We start from the raw sequence: 20707 nt of genomic DNA, 5'->3' as shown, positions 1-20707 counted from the left end.
ATGAGTTTTCAAAATTAGAATGCAGATCAAAATAGGTCTTTAAATTGCAATGGTCTCTTGGGTCAAAAATGCACTTATTGAATAGTTCACAAATATGAACTGTTTAAATTGTGAGCTCCTATTTATTAAGGCCCATGTGAGTAACTTACACATTTGAGTAGTACTTTTGAACTCAGTGGGACTACTAAGATGTGTAAAGTTACTTACAGGCATAAATGCTTGCAGTGCTTAGATTGTTAGCGTCTCAGTCTAGGGACTATTTTGTCTTGTACAGTACCAAGTACTTTATCAGCATTTAGATTATACTAGTTATTATCAGGAAAATAATATTTCTACCAAAACCACATGCTGTGTGATATTTTTTATTTTGTTTTGTAATGCAGTATTCTACTGCAAAAAATGTAAGCAAAGTGATTAGGGACCAATTTTTTGGTGTGGGCTGGTGAGTACACCTTTAAAAATTATGGGCCCTCTTCCCTGGACCTGCATTTGCACCCCTAAATCAGCAAATAACAACTTGCCAGTTTGTATGGACAAAATTTGCATGCAGAAATGTGGGATTCTGTGGGAGTACTGGTTGCCCCTGGGTTTGACATTTTGGCCTTTAATGTTAAACAGCAAAGTTATTCTTCTAATTGTTCAGCAGAAGGGAAATGTTTTCCTCTTTGACACAATTATCACAAACAAAAGGACTGAACCTGCAGTGATTCCATGGGTATAACTCAACCCTGTACAGAGGGCCAACACAAAATCTCTGTACATTTAAGTCCCACTTAACCTCTCAAAAAAGCCAAAATAGCCCTATATGAGGGCTTAAGTGGGGTTTAAATGGCCCATAGGCCTTGTAGTGGCCCTCTGTAACAAGACAAGGTGTAAAAATAATCAAAGTCCAACTGTTTGAAGGACAAAAGAAATAATCAAGGGCAGATTAGGCAAAATCAGCATTTTTTCCCACTCTGCACCCATCTCATTCTGTATAGACAGAATCCATTTCTTCCTACTTCCTTTGAGTTAATTGTAACTTGCATTGAGTAGTATCATGGAGAGAGGCATAAAAAGCAGCAACAGTAATAGTGCTCAAGGGGAATTAGCAGCTCTACTGCAGAACAGAAATCTCTGAGTAAATGTCCTAGCAATAACTGAGCCAGTTTGATACCAGTCAAAGTCCACACACAAAATACCCCTCTTATAGTACTGTCAAGAATTTGAGTCTGGTAAGCCTCAGGGCACAATGGGAGCTCATTTATAGTGTTCAGCATTTAGCTGATTTTTTTGTTTATTTAGTTTTTTTATAGTTATTTTTTGTTTTGGCAGATAAATACTCATGGCCAAATAGTGGTTTTGCAGCATTGGCACCTGTAGGGGGCAATGTAGAATCCCCCACCTACACCCCGGGGGAGCACCAGCAGGTATTATGCTTCAAAGAGAAGAGTGGGCATCATGTCTTTCAGATGAGGATCTAAAACTGTAGTAAGAACATCTTTCAGTTATTTTCTTAAACTTTATTCAAGAGTTCTTGTTCCTGATGGCTAAAGTAGTGCTTGTAAAATGCACTGCAACATCATCAGTCATTTCACGCTGTACCCTATATTTTTTCTCCTCTAGGCAAACGAAAGTGATGCTATCATAATCAGATATAAGAGTAGCAGCCGTGTTAGTCTGTATTTGCAAAAAGAAAAGGAGTACTTGTGGCACCTTAGAGACTAACAAATTTATTAGAGCATAAGCTTTCGTGAGCTAAAGCTCACTTCATCGGATGCATTGGTGGAATGCATCCGATGAAGTGAGCTGTAGCTCACGAAAGCTTATGCTCTAATAAATTTGTTAGTCTCTAAGGTGCCACAAGTACTCCTTTTCTTTTATCATAATTAGGACAACATCATGGCAATTATCTCAGTGACAGCACCTGTGATTGAGGTTTTTATTTCTCACAAGACACATTTATATAAAGATGGCTCTGAACCAAAACCCTAGATCCAAACAGCTCACAGTTATAGGGAAAATCAGATCTGAGTATGAATGTTGTGGCTGGCCCCTAGCACAATAATAGGCTGACAGTAAATACTGGATCCAAATGCTGGAGAAATTAAAATCCAGAACCAAATTTTATAGCTCAAGGTCTGAATTAATTTGGTCAGACTGGCTGTGTTCAGGGTACCCCACCTTTGCAATGCAGTGGAGATACTAGCTGGCTCCTTGGAAAGGCTGTACTCTGTCCTCTTGAGCACAGTGAAGATACTGGCAGGTTTTGTAGACCCATTGGAGAGTCTGTGCCCATTTGTCTGTTTTCTTTCCCACATGTAAGGAGGTGAAGATTTTCTGCTGATCCCTACAGGTCTCCCCTGTGAGAATAAAGACATCCAAGCCGGTCCCTGCAAGACAATGTAGACATCCCACAGTGAAGATGGGTTTACCCAAAGAAAGGGAGGCCCAGGAATCAGTACTGAACATACATGCTGGAAAAGGTAGGGAGAAAAAAACCCCAAGATCTGTCACAAATGTTAATTAAATCCATGACTGAATCAAAATATACTCTGATTTACCATTAATATTTTTTCAAACAAACTCAAATTTTTGCTCACTAGTTGTTTTTTTCCCAAATGTTTATGGAAAATAAACAGACTTTCTTTAAGAGTCCACTGAGCAGGTATCAGATATGGAGCGCTCCCTTCCCCCCATCACCCTTCTGCATCATAGCAAAGACTTAATGATTTACACTGGTTGAAAAGTCATTCAAGCAATTCCACCTGGTCAGTAGAACAGGGTACTTCCTATATGAGCTGGTGCAAGAGACATATTGCAGCTAAAACTCTCAGGATGTGTTAGGAGCTACACAGGAATGACCAAGGTGACTGCAGACTCTCAGTGCAATGACCTGCATGTTTTGTGCATTTTTTGTGAGTGTCTGGAAAATTATATAGAATCAAATTAAGGTAGCATGCAAAATGAACATGCAACACATCAGCACAGTCTCCATCCTTAATGGCATATGCTACATAGCTCTCCACTATCAGATGAAAGAAACTCAGGAGGCAGAGATCAAAGGGTTCGCTTTCAAGTGATCTTGTCATGCAGCTTCTTAAATGATAATGTAAAGGTTTTAAAAAAAAACATTTAGCATAATTTCTACTAAGTGTCACAGCCTAGTGAACCATTAAAAGTGAACTAGTTCATTGAACCGAACTGAAGTGAACAGATGGAATTCCACCCTCAGTATGCTTGAGAGACTCCATGAACAATACAAAGTCTCCTTTTAAATCTCCTCCTCTGAGCTTGTTACCAGTGCAAATATGTGGTGGGCTCTGCAGTCACAAAGGCTGTGGCTCCCTCCTCTAGGAAGCCATGCTATACTGTATGATTTTTTAAAAATGTACCTTAATTTAGTTTTGCTTTTTCTCTTTGTTTCTCACATAATGTGATGGTTGGAAAAGAGGGTGGACACCCTGATTTCAGCTTGCCAGAGCTTTTTGGCTTACCATCAATCCCATTTTCACCAGATTTCACTTAAAAACAAAACAAAGCATTTTCCTTGGGAACAGATATTTATGCCCCTGCAGTTCTGAAATTCTGTAGGGGTATGTGGCTTAGGCACTGTTGCTGTGGTTGCACTTATGCTCTCTTCTTTACATTCTCTTTCCTGCTACCCTGCATAATAGACAAATCATGCTGCACAGGTATGCGTGACCTTGCTCTCTCCCCAGTCCCCCTTTTAAAGAGCTGTTTACAGGTTAATCTTCATGGAAATTTGGATCTTTAATGCAGGGCTGAAATTTCCACAGAGTTCGTGATTTTGTGAACAGAGTGTGAGCCATCTCCTCAGGCCAGTTTACAGTAAAGGCCAGTAGGGTGCCTCTAAGCTTCAGCAGGCCATGTAAATCAGTTATGCAGCAGTCCTAAGGATAATCAGCCTGGTGTGGAGGAGAGAATCTTTACCCACCCTGTAGCTGGGAGGTACAGATTTGCACAGGGGACAGAGAAATCATGCAATACGCTCCTGTTCCCCCAGAAGCAGCCCTCTCCCCATAATCCAGCCTGGACCGCAGGGGTTACTCCAGGACTGGGGCTGCAGTTACAGCTGCACAGGTGACTCACAGGGGAAAGACACAGCATCCTTTCCCCCTCAGACAACATGTACCTTTACCGGATTGCTGTGGCTGCTGAGGGAGTGGGGGGTTGTCTTCTCCCATTTACACTCTTCAGGGTCAGAGGTGGATTTTCAGCTTGATGAGCTCTATGCCTCCCCTGAGGTCATCTTACGGGGCTTGACTGCCATATGTAAAGTGGCCAGGCTAGCTGGAGTCATGGATTCTGCCCTGAGGAGAGACTGGGTGGCTGATACATGGCCACATGAGAAGAAGATTACTCCTCCTCAGGATATGTGCTGCCTTCCAGAGCCTAGACTAGCTGAAAAGGTTCTTGGGCCTCCTTGCTGAGGGCAGTAGTAGACCTAATTTTGGCCCAGATTCATTTTCACAGCACACAGTTAGAAGAATAACAGCTTTGCACCCATCTCCTCAGAATCATATACTCTAGCTAATGATGCTCCTGAGGATCGATAGGTTAGCCGTCTGAGTCTTTTCTCACCTTCACCAGGTTTATACTGGTGTAACTCAGTTGACTTCAGTGTTACTCCCAATTCACACCAGTGCAAGTGACATCAGAATCCGGCCCTGAGTATTTTGAATCTATTCCTTTGCATTAATGCAGTGTGCAGTGCCTGGGCTATCCAAGTGGTAATCCAGACAAGGTCTTTAAAATATTACTTACCCATTAGAGATCTCTTCCAAAGTCCATTAAATTGTGAAAATGTAAACTAACCTTCTTCGGTGTCCATCTCGACGCCATTTCAGCATTTCAGGCATGTGTTCTTTAGTTACAGAGTCTGCTATATTTACAAAGATCACGCTAGCCATTTTCATCAGCTTGGTGGCATTCTGAAAGTGCATGGCAAGAATCAACATTTATAAACTGGTAACTGTAGTTGTAAAGAAAGGTTTTTAATTAAAATGGATAATTTCTAGTCTTCTGTTATGTTGTCTGCGAGCCACTAGTACAGGAATTTTACATAAATGGTAGCGGTAGGCTCAAACTGGAATTTGGTACAAACTCCCCGTGGGGCAGTTTGAATCTGAAATATGCAACTCAGGCCTATTTCTATAATGGGCTGAACTGGATCCCCAAATTTAAACACCTCTGAACTTGGGGAAGTTTGGGCCAAGCTTCATTGCTCAAAATTAAATTCTGCCACAAGCTGCCCCAGGATAGTGCTCAGAGAGGCAGGGTTGTGGGTAGGTAAGGAGGGATGGGGAACCTCTTTCTCCTACACAAACAGCAAGACAGAAGCTTTCTCATATAGTTCAGGGCATTAGCAGAGACTGCCAGCAAGACAACACATTCCTAAGGGGGCATGAGCTGCTGGTTAGTCAGGCGTGCTTAGCCCTTCCCCCGTTTGGCGAGAGCATGTGCTGCAGTCAACAGCAAGCTCTAACCAGGGGCACACTGCTTCTCAAAAAAGCAGCAAAATATTCTCCTCAGCACATTCTTCTTGCCCACCATAAGATGTCTTGCCTTCACTGACAGAAGTCTAATCCTTTGCAAAGGATTCATTTGGCAGTAATTTGGTCTCTTTCCTTTCACTGACCAGGTTAGGATTTAGCCCTACGGTTCTTCTGGCTGTCAAACCAGTAGTAAAGCAGAATGGAAATTGGGCTCCCAAGTGTCTTTCTGGTATCACAAACTGTGTCATTTTGGAGAAAGATGCCTTGCACAGTCAGCCCAGAAATGACACTTGCAATTAAAAGTCTGAATAGTTTATATTCTGCAAGACATGTTTCTCACGTAGGGGAATTCCAGATTGCTACAATGAACAGAAATGGCCATAGTCTACCACTGAGTCTCACATACTCTTATCAAGCCCTTTCTAAACATTCTAAATACTTCCTCTACTCATGTGAAAGAACAATGGTTCAAGGATTGGTCCCTTCATTTGTAGACACAGACAGGAAAGAGTGTTCTCTGATTCATTATCATCTTCCTTTCTTTTTTTTCCTTTCACCATTTACATTGGATGCGTATACTTCAGGAACTTGGCTTCAGTCTTGATTGAAATATTTAATGAATATTATTCATTGTTGATATTTTCATGATGTTGTTTTCATTCATTTTAAATCTGCCAAACCTTCCCATTTTTCAAGGATGCCTGGCCTTTCAAATAAGGGAAGCCTTCCGATACCTTTATTACATCTTTTTGGGACCTCATTGGCTTATTGCTGTTATCATTTTGACTTTGATTAAAACAAAATGAACAACAATGTCAGGCTCTCCATTTCTTAACTACCTCATACTTTATCATTATTGTCCACAAACAGTTGATACCAATCAACTTTCTTCAACTCATTCCACTGGCAATATTGATGTGCGTCTAGAACCATTCACAAATATTCCCAGAAGTGTTTCCAATCTGGGGATATTATGATAACTTAGCCCTAAGGGCTTATTAGCTTCCTTGTTATTCATTTCACCTAGTTTCATTTCCTTGGACTAAGTCCAGAATAGCCCCTGGTCTTGTTGATTACTCCTCAAACTGAAGAAGCAGTTCTATACACCACACTTAGAAACATGCATCCATCCTTAATGACTTCACTACTGCTATACCCTTCAGTGTCAGGCTAATTGAAATTCCACTATAGTCACTGCCTCTGTCTGTTTACAGCTTACTCCTTACCTATATAAGCATTTCCCGATCAACTATTTTGTTTTAACCATATCATGGGTCAGCTCAGTTTCTTTGTGATTGTTTTATACCATGTAAAAATGTCCTTATTCATGCTCTGTCTCTCTCAGATTTTTGGTAAGTTAAATGAAAAAAATAGCATTATGAGGCTCACATTATCTGATGTTTTCCCCCCCAGTTAGGATTAGAGTTAGTGCTCATTTTAGGCCACTTGCCAAGTATACAATGAATGGTTACTCAAGTCTAAAAGAAAATGGAGAAAAAAAATTAGGTGGGCAAAGAGAGGGAAGCTGTTCCAAATATAAAAGTCACATGAGGTCTCTTTTCTACACAGTTTTCTTAGAAAATTAGGTGGGAAGATTAAAGTTGCAACTTGGGTTGCTTTAAATCACACAACTTGCACTTACTGAGGAAGACACCAGGGGTCTTACTGACTCTGGGAGCATTACAGGGTCATATTTTCACACAGCGTAACTGATCTTGAACAATGTCTCCAATTTATTAGGCACAAACAGGCTTTAAGAAGCCAGTGTGTCATTTTTAACCTAAGCAGTTTTTCTTTAAACAAAACTTTGAGTTAGATTCTCCTCCTTGTATTGTAACTCTGGGTATGGTTGGAGTTTTTTTTCACATTCATTTAAAAAAAATTCCTGTCAAGATTTTAGTGTTCGAGAGCATCAACTCTCAGCATTTTCCATACCAGGACCCAACTGGGACTTGCCTCTTCTTTAGCAATTTGGGAAAGACCAAATGGTCACAAGCTTCTGACACCTGTTCTTGTGTGCCAGTTGAGAATCCCTTCTTCAGAGCAAGGGTTGAGAATATTTGGCCTTTATCTGAAGATCCAAAACATATCTTTGCCCCTTGTCTTAAAATGTGCATCAGCAGCTGCAGCTATGGTGATTACATCTTTCAGGGAGCCAGAAGTTACAGAATTAAAAGTATCCACACAAGTGGTTTGTGGCAGTTTAACCACCCGTTTCCCACTGGAAAAATCCAAAAGGTTCTTGTGAATCACACATTAGGAAGAGTACAGCACTCTGTACAAGCAATTGCAAAAGCATCAGTCACCATAGTATCCAGGGTAGATTTTCAAAGCAGCCTAAAAGATTTAGACACATATGGAATTTCAACTAAGGTGTTTAAACTAAATAGTGAGTAACAAGTGCAAATTCCAAACTCATACACAGAGAGGCAACTCTCAGAGACAGTTTAACCCACGTATTGGAGGGCAAACATGGGCCCTTAATTGCAGTTAATAAATTAATTAGCACTGCACTCCTTGTCTGGGTTCAAAGTACTATTCACTAATGTCTGATGCACATTGAGTGCTTGTATTATTGGGCGATGAGTGGTAGGAATGTTACAGTGTGTTGATGCTCTGAATTCTGTGACTACTGGATCCCAGAGATTTAGTCTCTACACCTAGTGCTGATGCTATTTTGCACTCTTGAGAGATTTCAGAGGGAGCTGTGTCTATGGATAAGAGGGTAGAACTGGGCATATAAGATGTACGCCTCCCATACTCATTTCGAAACCCGTCCAATCACAGTCCTTGATATCCCCTGAACTCAGACTGCTTCGACAGGTGGGCCTGGGAAGCACACACACACAGGTAGCTTGCAGATCGGGCCTTTTATCCTTAGTGTTAATTTTTGGATTTAAAATATATAAATCCTATGTTCAAGGCCTTGTAAAAACATTACCATGCATTGTGGTAGTGAAAAGAAATGACCTTTGATATAGCCAAGGTAACAGGCAGATTTGCCATGATAACAACCAATAAAAATGTTGATACAAGAAGAACTTGCTTAGTCTTCCAAATGGAGTAGCCTCCTGATTCTGAGATGCTGAACACCTATCTTCCATTCACTTAACTGGAAATGAGGATGCCCAGTTACTTACAAGATTGGACTCTTATAGCTGGTGAAATGTTTCTTTTGTTTCAGAATTTTTCCTAGTACTCCATGGAATAAAATGTACCCAGCAAATATTTCCAGTAAACAGCTAATGCCACTGTATTTTCTTAATGCCTCAGCATCACTTGAAGTTATTTGTGAAAGAATTACGACACCCATTCATTTCCATATGTTTTCCAGTAAAATGTAATTTTATACGTAACCTTGCATTTTAGGCATCACCTGTTCTGCATTGCATGTCTAGTGTTTATTTCAGTGTCTGTCAGAGACGCAGGGTTAAAACTATTGGAGGTCCAGATGACATCTGGCTTCTCAGCTACTCCAGAATATTGGCTGCAGTGTTTATCAGTGCATTATTCATCAAAACTGATGATGCAAAGTACAACATGCTGTCTGCAGTTCAGGGTATGAGTGGAAAGAAGTTGGCAGAAATGCCTAGTGTTCTGTGAGCAGCATGTAATCAATAGTCTGGGTGCTTGTTCACTTTATGTTGATGACTATTCCCTCTGGTACATCTTTGTATGTTTTTGGGTTCACTGTACTACCAGCTGTGTGATTTTTTGCTCTCTCTTCTTGCCACCAGCCATGATAGATAGAGCAGAAGGGAGGCAACCTTTTGTAAGGGGGGGTGTTATAGCAAATGAACTAGTGGCACAGAATGTGGCAATGAGAATGGAGGAAAAATATTTAGTCAAGAATTTCTAAGAGTACTTGATATTTAAAATAAAAATCAAAGAAAGAAAATAAATGTAATGTTGGCTAAAATATTGTCTTTCAGCTAAATACTGCTCTGAGATTAACATAAATCCAGCATGACTCCACAGACTTCAGTAAAGTTACTCCCAATGTATACCAGTGTAATAGATCAGAATTTGAACTTTTATACTTTTATAGTTAAATTTTAACTGAAATACCAGAACTTGCAAAACATGTCAGATTGTCAGCTGGGGTAAAATGGCATGCTTCTATTAAAGTCAATGAAGCCATGCTGATATACACCAGCTGATGATCTGGCCCATTATCTCCCACCCTACACACACACACACACACACACACACACAATGAGGCGTTGCTTACTTTTTTCACCCTTAAATCTGATGTGAATTTGATGCTTATGAAACTGAAGAATTATGCTAGCCAGGACTTACTAGCAACACATATTCCAAACAATGACTTTGTACTAGCTTTTTTTTGACAGTGTACCTCTGTTGATTCACAGACTCCTGTTATTCCAATTCTATACAAATATGGACAAACAGCAGACAAATATGGGTCCAAAAGAACCTTTTGTTTGTGACTAAACCAGAGCATCGCCCTCCAAAATCCTTAATTTGAAACATGGAGCCAAATATTCTATACAAGGAAGAAGCAAAGAGACAAATCTTATCTTCTCGTTCAATTGCTCTTCTCAAAGAAGGGGCATGGCTGCTGATTCTTTACAAGTGGGTCAGGTCCCCACTGCGGGTGCATAGAGGCACTAGGTGGATCTCGGTGAGCTGTGGAGGTCAGGACCCCAGTCCATCTATTCTCTAACAGTCTTCCAAAAATACTGATGATTAAACCGCCTGAAAACATGGAACATTATCAGAACAGTTTATGAGTGGTGAGTTAACCCTCGATTGTCATTCAGCTGGGTTAATATATTTCTGATACTTAGACATAGCCCTTGGACAACTGGATTCTGTGACTTAACAAACAAACAAACATTGATATTGATGCCAGTCTCCTATTCTATCAGAACCAGGAAGTTTGTGTGAGTAAATATGCTTATTCTCAGACAAGAGAAAATGACTAAGTCAACATTTTTTTCTCCCTCTACTGGGGCATGTGCTCTGCTTCTTTATCACTGGGAAGAGATCTGCTGTAGGAAAAATAAAGAGGGTCGAAAGAAAGGAGTAAGAGATTTTGAAGTAAAAAAACCTATAACAATACAGTCAGTGTGAGCTACAGCAGTATCATAGATAGAGAGGACACATTTGCCAAAATCCACATCAGTGGACATCTGGAGATCAAGCTTCTACTACTTCATAAAGTGAGTTAGACTGAGTAGCCAACTTACATATCTCTGCTGCCAAAGCGTGTACTTTTTCTGACAGCAGAATCACAGCTGATTTAGAGAACTGCTCTCCTCACTTCAGTCAAAGCAGTCCTTTGCTTTGTATACTTCATTGATATAGTTACATATGCAGGTCAAGGTGATTACCGTATAGGCTTGCTGACCCCACCTGCACTAGTTCACAAGGAGAGCTTTACATTTTCAAACCTGTTCCATTCTTTGCAAGTATATATTGATTGCCCTGCCTTAAGTCTTTGGTGTGATCATTTTTTTTTCCCTTCTGGTGCTTGGGCTTTGGGCAATATTTTGGGATCTGTGAAAAACTGAATTCTTGGTCATGAATTCTTTCAATGTTGTCACTTCATCCTCGAGAAATACACAATACTGGAGCTTTATTGACTAAACTCTCAGCTTCAAAGCCTTGAGCTGATGCAATAACCACTAGGAAGATACCTTACAGGTCAAGAAATACACAGATATAGACCTGAAGGCCTGTAGTAACAGACTGATGACCTGGATTGGGCACCTGAAGATTTTTCACTTGCTGCAGTTTCTCCAGTGCTTTGAGGAAACAAGATACATGGGTTGGGTGGGTAAGAAACCTTCTTATCCAACTCTGAGAACAGAGTACTGAGATTAGGGTGGAGATTTGTACTTTTGAAGGTTCTGTACAATAGGCAAATGGACAGGGTGCTTTTCTGAGGAGTAATGAAAGTTGTTGAATAAGAGGGAAGAAAAAAAGGCACTGTCACCTCCCTTCCTAACATGGAAATCCAGGACACTTTACAGTAAATGACAAAGTGGGAAAAACAGTGTTTATCCTTCCCTGACCCTCCTGCTGTTCTCTCCTAGTCTCAGCCTCTCTCCATCTAATCTAGTTTTTACCATAGCACCATAGCATCATCCTCAGACACATCTAATCAATTCACCCACAATCTCCTTCACAGTCTGACTCAATTTCCCCCTGTACTTGATCCAGCGCAACCCATCCTCACCTCCTGGCTTGGAATCTCCCCAGGCCCTCTCAGTTTCCTTTACCAACAACCCCCACTTGCTAAGAAACACATCCTCATCTCAGACCTACGTTTCAGGTGGAGAATCCCTCCTCCTCCCAAACTTCCTCACAGCTCACAATCACTCTCATCTCTGAACCTTCTCTCAGCTAACACTTATCCACACACAAGCTCTCCAAGCTAAAAAGCCTAAGTGAAAACTGAGCAAGGATTTGGCCGTTAGGATATATCCAGTATATACCCAGTACATAACAACAGTATATCCTGTGTGGAATGCCCATAAAAACAACATACACCACAATGATTTCATATAAACATATTAGTATTGATGTGCCTTACTATCAATACTAACATGAGTATTTTGGACAGTAAAACAGAATCATTCTCAGTGTCACAAACCCTTAAAGAATATTAAATAGTGTAATATGTGGATATAATTCCACATCAGAACCAAGATTTTCATAAGTTAGTTGTGATTCTGAGTGCCTCAGTTATTGAAAGTGCTGAGCATTCACCCTCTGAAAATCAGGCCCCTTTAAGGTGTCTCAAGATAGGCATAAAAAATATGAGGTACCCAAAATTACTAGTTACTTTTGAAAATCTTGGCCTAGGATTTTGAGGAGAAATTACTTAATTTCCACACTTGTGTCTGATGTTTCCAGAACCCCTCAATATGATTAGAGAGCCTCGTTTAGAAGACTGGGTACCTAAAAGGTTGTTACAAGGAGGAGAAAGAAAATTTTTTCTTCTTAACCACTGAGGATAGGACAAGAAGCAATGGGCTTAAATTGCAGCAAGGGAAGTTTAGGTTGTACATCAGGAAAAACTTCCTAACTGTTAGGATTGATAAGCACTGGAATAAATTGCCTAGAGAGGTTGTGGAATCTTCATCATTGGAGATTTTTAAGGGCAGGTTAGATAAACACCTGTCAGGAATGGTCTAGATAATACTTAGTCCTGCCATGAGTGCAGAGGACTGGACTAGATGACCTCTCAAGGTCCCTTCCAGTCCTATGATTCTATGATTAATACTGCGACATAGCTAAAGCACCAATATCAATCTGCAAAAATGATACTTTTGAAAGGCTGGTATTTTGCTGTCATAGCCATGAAATGTGTCAGTTTTAAAGCTGGAAGAAAACTGAGCTTTTGACATTTTTAACCAATAAAACTGGATTACACAATTAAAAAAAACAGTCGTACACTGATTGGTTAAATCATTTTAATGTCAAAATCCCACCAGGTGACAAAGACCTGAAATCCAATTTTAAGATATTATGGGTTTGTTTGTTTTTCTATAACAACATCGCTAAAATTAGGTGTTTATACAAATATATGCAAAAATAAAAAGATATAACCAAATCTATATTTTGATTTACCAGGTATAAATACCAGGGCATGGTGGACTGGATAATCAGGGAATTGGTAAGGGAATACAGGGCCTCTTATTTGCAGGGTCAAACACAAATTCCCCTAGGGACAAATAGCTGTTATGGATGTAATGTCTAACATATGTGGACAAGCAAGCAGTTAGAATATTTAAAGTGCATGCACAGGTATTTTCAGGGGTATGTACTAGTGTGCATAGTTTCATGTATACACAAGCTGGGGCCAGAGACCCAGCTAAAACTTTAGCCCTAAATATTGATTATTTTCATGGATGTTAAATCATTATTAAAGCAGGCTAGAAACAGGTTTGTATTCTATTGACTGCTAGCACTGCCAGTGTCACAAATTATATAATTTTCTAACACTATAAATGTTTCCAGCACTAGGTTCAGCAAAGCCAAATGGAATTGGCAACTTTTAAAAAAATTCATTTCACTTTTTAATCCTGGTGACAAGTTCTTGCACTGTATTTTTTTGCTCCTGGGTTCACTAATATGGCTACAATTTTCTTTTAGCCCAGAGACATAGGCAGCTCAAAGGAGGAAAGGTAAAAGAAAGTGTGGCATTGTACAGGTTATTCAAACATACACAGGGTTGAATTCCACCCTTTCAAACTGATTCAGTCCAGTGAGCTGGATCCCTTTTAATGTTTCACTAATGTGATGATGACCTAAATTACAGTATAAATGTTTTCAAAAATATTTTTGAGTCCTCTGTATAAAAGTATAGGAAACTTTAAATACTCTTTTTAAATTTCAGCCTGCCCCAGAAGCCTACACTCCCAAGCCTCTCTTTGGCTATTATGAAACAAAAGGGGTTTGGATAGCAGATATTTACTAGGCTTGGGGTATTGGATAAGATGCTCAGCATTTCCTCTCCTAAACTTCTATGTGGTGTAGCAGTGTGTTGTTGCACAGCTACAGTGCTCTATAACAGAAATAGATGCATTTTTGTGGCGGATGAGGTGATTCTGATGTACAGATTGTAAAGTACCGTAGGGTCCTTTGAGATGAAAGGTACAAGATTTTTTTTTAAAAAAAAGCATAGTAGTGGCGTTGTTCTCTCCCCTTTACTTTTGTTGAGTAAATGATGGAAAGTTTGGCCACTATTGTAAAGATGGGGACTCTTCCAGTGTCATACATTGCATTGTGGTAATTTAATTGTCCTTGGTTTCTTGAGCACAGACAGCCCAAGTGTAAGCAAGAAGCTGACCATAGTAGCCATTCCATTACTGTCCGTCACCCCATCTGAGCTCTGCAGATGCTAAACAATTCCTCCCTGCACCAGGTCGAATGAGCAATACTAACTATATGTAATTCCAACTGTTTACTCTTGAGCAATCCAAGTCCACTTAATGCTGCAGAAGAGCACGGGCAGAGACGCTCTGAGACCTTTGCTCAATTTAGTCTTATGAAATATCACTGTACTGAGGCTAAGAAACCTGAGGAATGGTATCATTGTTATTTCAGTACAAACCCCTATGGAATTCTAAAGAATTCTAAGAAAGATAAGTTACAGTCAGGGTGTATCCTGCAGCATTCAAGACTGAGCTTTAGGATTTCTGGGATTGTATGGCAGATTCTGAACAGATTCTCTTTAGCAAATGCTGGCCCTCAAAATGTGATTTCATCAGGATAAGTGTATGTAATTCACAGAGACTGACTGTTATTCGTATACTCAACCTATAAGAACACTGAACCTCTTAAGGCCAGCCTTGAAGTAAGACACAGCAACTAAACAACATGACTGCAATTTTTTCCTCTTCATTTGACCCTTACTTTTGTTGTTATGGGAATTAACGGCAGCTCTGATTAGCATTTCCTGTTTTTATGTAGGCTCTTACAGATAGAATCATAGAAAAAGAAAAATGTAATTAAAGAATGAATTGTGCAGTGGGAGACATATAAGCAAATTACTTGTAAAAGAGACTTTCCTCATGGATGAGGACAGAGGTGAGAGATGGTACTCCAGAGTGCACATTATTGTTCTTTATGTGTTGCAGTGGGAATAGAATTTACAAAAGCAGTAGAAAGGGCAGAAACAGTGAAACCCAAAGCAACGTTAGTGTTTGCAGCTGAGCCCTGGCACCCAAGAGACTGGAATCTGGGTTATAGCTTTGTCTCACCTTACAACCTGATGAAACACAAAAGGTCCTGCCTGCAGGGAAAATGAGAAGAACAATCAGTGACCATCAAGCAAGAAGGGAGACGAGTTTAAATACCCTCAGGCTCCAGGAAGTGGGGACTGCTGTTTTACTCAGTACCAAGGGCATCTGAAAACTAAAGCAAAGCCCTAAAATAGGAAATGTATATATAGAAGAGAACATCCTGCCCCCCCGCTCGCACACCAATACATATGCACTATGCACCTGTAAACTAACCAATAAGGAAGAAAATTGTCAGCTGTCACTTTTTAGGTTGTCAGGAGTCAATGGCGGGTGCCTAATAAAACATCAGTTTCTATTTTTGCCCTTGAGATTCATGTAATATTGTGAACCACTAGCTGGTTGGGTTTGTTGAATATTTTTGATATTGACATTGACATCACATAATGTAGTGATCTAATTTCCTGAGTATAAAATAGTTTGTTTCGGAAAGCAAGCCTAGTAGATCGAGCATTCAAAGTCTGGAGCTGAAATTTGTGGCTAGCCCCAGGTTTCCACTGTGGCAGCAGTCCAATTCACTTTGACCAGACTACTGCTCCTTTTGATCACCTCTATTGTCTTTGTAACACTGTTCACAGCAGGAGTTAGTGCAATCTACTCAGACTAGGCTAACGGAGATGGATTCCCCAAAGAATGATGAAGGTGTATAGCAGAAAGCAAAATGATGCTGTTGATATCACATCTGTGCTCATCTCTTGTTCTTTTTCCTTTTAGGGTTTGTCTACACTTTGAGCTGGGGGCGTGAGCGCCAGTTCGAGGTGTCACTCTCATGCTAGTCCTTATAATTTTTAAAACCAAAATATTTGGAGGGTTTTTGAGTTGAAACGATTTTTTGTTTTGAAATCTGAGAAAAAGTTGACAAAAGAAAGGTGTTTTTTTTAAAAAAGGTCAAAATTGAAATGAAACGATCAAAACAAAACATTTTGATTTATTGAAATGGACTTATTTTTCAGATTTTTAATTCATGAAAATTTTTTGAAATTGACTTTTTAATCTCAATTTTGGATGGGAACATGTTTCAATATCTCAAAAGTTTTCACAGGATGGGAAAACCATTTCCCGCTCAGCTCTATTGTGTGCTATAACTGTATTATAAATTCATTGCTTGAAGTTTGGACCTTAAATATATGAATAATGTTAACCTGACTTCCATTGCCTGTGTCTGATTTAGCTCCATGCACTGTGATTGTGTCTTGCTTTGTGTCTGCACATCAACATGCCCACTATTCATACTCAGTAAATAATAGAGAAGAAGAAGGAGATAGAGCAGTAATTCTATTTCGTGTGGTGAGGTGTATTAAGTATTTTCCTCTGATGTCAGTGAGACCTCCCATCCTGCCAAAATCTTCCTATGGTTACTAGGAGCTCTTGCAGTCACACAGATAGTGTTAAGAATTTGAGTGAGTGACAAAACTGTGACTCTTGATGCAACTTCCACTGATGATTTCTGGAAAACTTTCACAAGAAAATGATAAAAGACAAAAACACCCTCTCACCTGTCGTTGAACACTTTTCACAAAGTGATCACTCTATATGTGACTCGTCCGTCCTCATCCTCAAAGGAAACACTCTGGCCAGGTCTACACCACAGACCTATATCAGTATTACTATGTCACTCAGGGGTGTGAAAAATCAACACCCATGAGCAACATAGGTATACTGACCTAACCCTCCATGTAACCAGCGCTACGTCAGTGGAAGAGCTTCTCCCGTTGATATAGATACCACCTCTAGAGAAGGTGTATTAACTATGCTGGTGGGAGAAGCTCCTCCATTGGGATAGTAGTGTCTTCACTAAAATGCTACAGTGTTTCCCAGAGAGAATGTTTCCCAGACTTTAAAAAGAGCTCTGTGTAAGCTCAAAAGTTTGTCTCTCTCACCAAGAGAAGTTGGTCCAATAAAAGATATTACCTCACCCACTTTGTCTCTCTCAAATATCCTGGGACCGATAGGGCTAGAACAACACATGTACAAAGTACCTAACAAATGTACTTAAGAAGGAAAAATGAAATGCACGACTACAAAATGGGGACTAACTAGCTAGGAAGTAGTATTGCAGAAAAAGTTCTGGGGTTATAATGAATCACAAATTGAATAACAGTCAGCAAGGTGATTCAGCTGAAAAAAGGCTAATATAATTCTGGGTTGTATTAATCAGAGTGTCATATGTAACGAGGTAATTGTCCCACTCTACTTGGCATTGGTGAGACCTCAGTAAGAATACTGTGTCCAGTTTTGGGAACCACACCTGAAGAAAGATGTGAACAAATTGGAGAGTGTCCAGAGGAGAAAAACAAAAATGATAAAAGGTTTAGAAAACCTGACATATGAGGAAAGATTAAAAAAAACCCTGGAAATGTTTAGTCTTGAGAAAAGAAGACTGAGGGGAGGCCTGAAAACAGGGTTCTCAAATACGTTAAGTGCTGTTAAAAAGAGAATGGTGGACAAATAACTGTATATTTAAGCAGCACTAAAGAAGTGTCTTTGATCCCTCTATGCATTAGGTTGTATCTCTCTTTCTCTTACAAAATCCTGTTTTCAAAGATTAAGAGCTTACACATAAATGTCTCCAGACATTTAAAAAAAGAAAAGAAAAAGGAACTCATTATAATAAACTGGGACAATGGATTTCCTCACTTTGGCCTTGAACGTCTCCTGGAGATCTAGACACAGACCACACTATTGCCAAAGCAAAGGAGCGGTGTTCTGCTTCTTCATCGCCATTCCTCCTTGCATCACTCCACCCAGACCCATAGGGACACTCCACCTTATTTTTTCTGTATGGAAGAGGCTTGATGAAGGTCTGACCGAGGGGCTGGGTGGAACAGGAGAGTTGCCGCTCTCTACTGCACTAACCTTTGGCTACACTCAGATTTCCAGGTGGAAATATTGGACAGAAGTCATACAGCTACAAGCTATTTTATCTCCCCCTGTGTCCTCTCTGTGTCTTCTATGGAGCAAATGCAGAGAGACCCAGAAAATTGTAGTGTAGCTCCTTCAGAGGCTGACCTGATGGAGAGAAGGGCTGTAAATGAGGGCAAAATCTGGCTCCATAACTTTAATTACCATAATTTAAAGCAGATTAGATTCAACATAAATTTAAAGCAAACATAGAAGCTAAAACAATACAATATAATCTGTGATTCACAGCTGCTGTTGCTGGTAACTCCTTCCGTGTGATTACTGTAAAATGACATTCAGTCCAGGGACATTTTCAACAAATTACAGGATGCTATGAAACCAAATTAATGCCAAAGGTGTGTCTGTGCTCCAGGCCATACTACTACTAAGGCTGAACTTCTGCTTAGAAAAGTGTAAAAACTATAAGCTACAGAACAAGTAGGTAATGCACGTAAGTCCTGAGCAAGGCAAGTTCACTCGTGGGCTCTGTAGTGCTGTTTACAGGTTGTGAAAGAGCATGAAGAGTTCCAGGTTTGGTATCACTCATTCCCCAGCATGACATACATAAAGCATGTAAGACCTCACTATGACATCTTCTAGGAAGAGGTGTAAATGAGGCTTGCAAAGAAGTCAAGGGTTGGAAAATGTGAGATGGAGAACTCCCTGACTGCAGAGCTAAGTTCCACTCACAAATAAATCAAGACAGCCAGTCTTTAGAGACTGAAAGGCTAGTACAGAGGCTATGAAAGAAAATAAAAACCTTTCAGCCCAGATTCAAATTCAGACCAAGATTGGGGCAGGACAGTAACTAAACGTTGCTACTGCTTGTGGAGCACATATAACATGAACTGGTGGTACAGATCCAGTAGATGAATGTCCAGAATGCAATAAAATTACCAAGCTGTTGGAACATCTCCTCTGTGAGACTAGGAGGATGGTCATGGGACCTAACCTGTTCTCACTCTTTCCAGATCTGGGGTCTGAGACACTTGCAAGGCAATGTGGAGAAGCTTGCATTGCCATTGCTCATGCTGTACTGCACAGCACATTTCACCAGCATGACATTCACCAAAAATAAAAAGTCAGCTAATCCTACGGCCTGGAAGAACTGGCTGCAAGTTGTGTTTTATCTTGTGTCCTTTGCAATAGCCTGTAGATGCTTAACAAACTAAACTAAAAGTGCTATCAAACCTGTATCACTTTCCTCTGACTTTAAACAGCAGAACATATTCAGCTTCAAATGGAAGCTGTGTTTTCAGCCCTGGTATATTGCACCTGCCATTTTCGGTAAAGCCCCCAGACCATTGCAGCCACAAAATAGTGTCTTCGTGACACTGCAAGAAAGGCCCTCTGTTGAAATTAAGTGGTTGGCTGAATTGGCTGCTGATATGCAGATAACTGTAAAAACATGTCCCAACCTTTCAGGTAGCTACCCTTGGTAAGGTCACACAGGGCAGCAGAAGCTCACTCTTGTTTCAGCCCTATTACTAACAATATACCTTGTTTTAAAGATGGGTTCAAAGCTACTGTCTCATAAACATGACATAAGTCATTGAGCAAGTCTGTTTCCACTGGGGTCCCACAGGGTTTGGTTCTTGTTCATTTGATAGTTTTATCCATGACTTGGAAGGAAACATAAAATCATACTGATAAAGTTTGCAGATGACACAAAAACTGGGGGAGTGGCAAATAATGAAGAGGACGGTCACTGATTCAGAGCAATTTGGATCAGTTGGTAAAGTGGGTACAAATAAATAATATGTGTATTATTATGTAATGTAAATGAATGCATCTAGGAACAAAGAACGTAGGCTGTACTTACAGGATTCTGAAAAAGATTTGAGGTCATGGTGGATAATCAGTTGAACAAGAGCTTCCAGTGGCCAAAAGAACTAATGCATCCTGGGATGCATAAACAGGAGGATCTCATATAGGAGTAGAGAAGTTATTTTACCTCTGTATTGGGCACTGGTGTGACTGCTGCTGGAATGCTGTGTCCAGTTCTGGCACCCACAATCAAGAAGGATGTTGATAAACTGGAGAGGTTTCAGGGAAGAGAGACAAGAATGATTAAAGGGATTGGAAAACGGGCCTTACAGTGATAGACTCAAAGAGCTCAATCTATTTAGCTCAGCAAAGAGAAGGTTAAGGGGTGACTTGACTCCAGCCTCATAAGTATCTCCATGGGCACAAATATTTAATAATGGGCTCTTCAGTCTAGCAGAGAAAGGTATGACATGATCCAGTGGCTAGAAGTTGAAGCTAGACAAATTCAGACTGGAAATAAGGTCTAAATTTTTAATGGTGAGAGTAATTAAACACTGGGACAATTTACCCAAAGGTCATAGTGGATCCTTCATCACTGACAATCTTTAAATCAAGTCTGGACATTTTTTTAACAGATCTGCTCTAGGAATTATTTTGGGCAATTTCTATGGCCTGTTATAAAGGAAGTCAGACTACATGATCATAATGATCCCTTCTGGCTTTAGAATCTATGAATCTGTAATACATTTGGTATTAGAAATTTGG

The sequence above is a fragment of the Dermochelys coriacea genome, chromosome 2, assembly GCF_009764565.3.
Source record: "Dermochelys coriacea isolate rDerCor1 chromosome 2, rDerCor1.pri.v4, whole genome shotgun sequence".
Classification (NCBI taxonomy): Eukaryota; Metazoa; Chordata; order Testudines; family Dermochelyidae; genus Dermochelys; species Dermochelys coriacea.
The sequence above is the reverse complement of the archived record's forward strand: the minus strand, read 5'-3'. Positions refer to the sequence as shown.